The sequence below is a fragment of the Canis lupus genome, chromosome X (assembly GCF_003254725.2).
Source record: "Canis lupus dingo isolate Sandy chromosome X, ASM325472v2, whole genome shotgun sequence".
In the NCBI taxonomy this organism is placed as follows: domain Eukaryota; kingdom Metazoa; phylum Chordata; class Mammalia; order Carnivora; family Canidae; genus Canis; species Canis lupus.
The window spans coordinates 55,847,475-55,849,482 of NC_064281.1; positions in this window are offsets into that span (position 1 = coordinate 55,847,475).

Genomic DNA, 2,008 nt, shown 5'->3' on the forward strand with positions numbered 1-2,008 from the left:
TGCCTCTTCTCACTGCCTCCAGATGAGACGTTCTCGAGCATCTCCTTCCCCACATTGGGCAGTGTTCTGCTCTAGAATTCACGATGACTCTCTACTGGCCCTTGGGCCAGGTGAAATCCTTTAGTAAACCTCTTCAGATTGGGTTCTTCCCATAATCCAGCTGTACTTATTCATTCATCCACATGCATTTTCTGTATGCCAGTCACTGTATGCCAGTCACTGGGCTTGGCACTGGGCATAGAGAAGTGAACAAGACAGACATAGTTCCTGCCCTCACGGGGCTAACAGTTGAATGGGAGAAGACGGTATTATTACAAACGCAATATTATTACTATAACAAGGATGATCACACTAATTCTGCAGTGGGGGGTGATGTGGGAGGATGGAACAGGGCCCTTCGTCTTAGCTGCTCACCTGCCCTGGACAGCGTGGCCGGAGTGTGGCACTTCTAGAACCCCCAACCCTTCCCTCCATAGACCAGAGTTGGATCCCTGTGCTCCTTCTCAGGGGCTCTTTGACATCCAGGCCTGCCTTTCTCTCAAGGTCTCAGTTTTACTGTTGGGAAGAGACCAGAGAGAAGAATGAAGGTGAAAACTTACATTCCCTTGACTTCTCTTCCCGTAGCACGTGGAGTACAGCTCTGGTTCTGGGAAGGGAGGAGGGGCTCTGTTCTGAGGTGGCCCCATTGCAAGTCCTTGATGTTTCCTTGATGAAAGCCAGGGCCAGCACATTGAAGAGGCTGGAATGAACAGACTTGGCTGGGACGGCAGGAGGGTGGTGGTGGGGGGGGAGGGCAGGAGGAGGGTGTGGGGCCAATGCTGATTCACTTGGAGTTGAGCTTGTTATTATAGAGTCCTGAAAGATTTCATCAGCTTCAGGAATCCAAGTCGTGAGGTGGGCTCAGACACTAGGCCCAGCCCAGGCCTGCCACCCTCAGGCAGCGAAGCTCTACCCACACTCTACCCACACGGTCTCTTTCAATCTGCTCGTACCTCATTTCTTTTTCTCCCACATGAAGATCAGTCTGAATAGCCCATAGGTCAAGGACAAGTATCCTTGGAGAGTTCAGCCAAGTCCCTACTTCCTGCCAGTCACTCTCTTGGCTCAGGTTGGAGTTTTCCAAATACAGAATTTTAGGTCCCTGTTCTGCAATTGGATTTAACAGTTCAGAAGAGAGGTTGTCTTTTGCCCATTTGTGTCTTATTGTAATAGAACCCAACTTTTTTTTTAGTACCCATGTTCCAACTTACTGAACAAGGAACAGATTATTTGCCGTGCAAGGTAATCAGATTACTTTTAACTAGTTGTAGAGCCTTTTTGAACTGCTTAAGGGACAATTCTGTAAAGGAATGAATGAAAACTGGCCACACTCAGGATCATTAGTGTAGACACACATAGTCTGTTCAAGGTGCTTTGCTAATAGATTATAAGGGATTATAAGGATGGGAGCATTTTTAGGAGGACCGATGAGACAATTATCAGAAGGAAGAAAGGGACAAAGTCAAAGTGGTTTAGAGGAGAACCAGATGGTAGCTCAGTGTGTTGAAATTAAGTGTTCGGAGTGGAGACTCCCCAAGTGCACGGGGACATACACACACACTCAGGCACCCTGGTTTTCTGAGGACGTCACTGTCTCCCTCTCTTCTAACTTCTACAATAGAGAGAGATCAGGACATGACTACAGGGTTTCTTGTACTGCAAGCATACCTATCCCAGCCTGTTCCGTGGGCACCTCAGGAGCCCAGTGCAGCCAGAGATGGAGGTGGCCCTGGGCTCTCTTTCTGCATAAAATATGGAGCAGCATCCCTCCATCCGAACTGAATCTACTGTTCCAGAGAGTGGGTTTCTTTTCATCCATCCATCCATCCATCCATCCATCCATCCATCCATTCTATTCATTCATTCCAGAGTCTTTACAGCAGTCCAGGCACTGTGAGTACCCAGAGACACTCTTCTCCTGACAGTCCGGTAAGATAATTGGTTCTTTCCTCCTCGGTTGCAAGCTCCT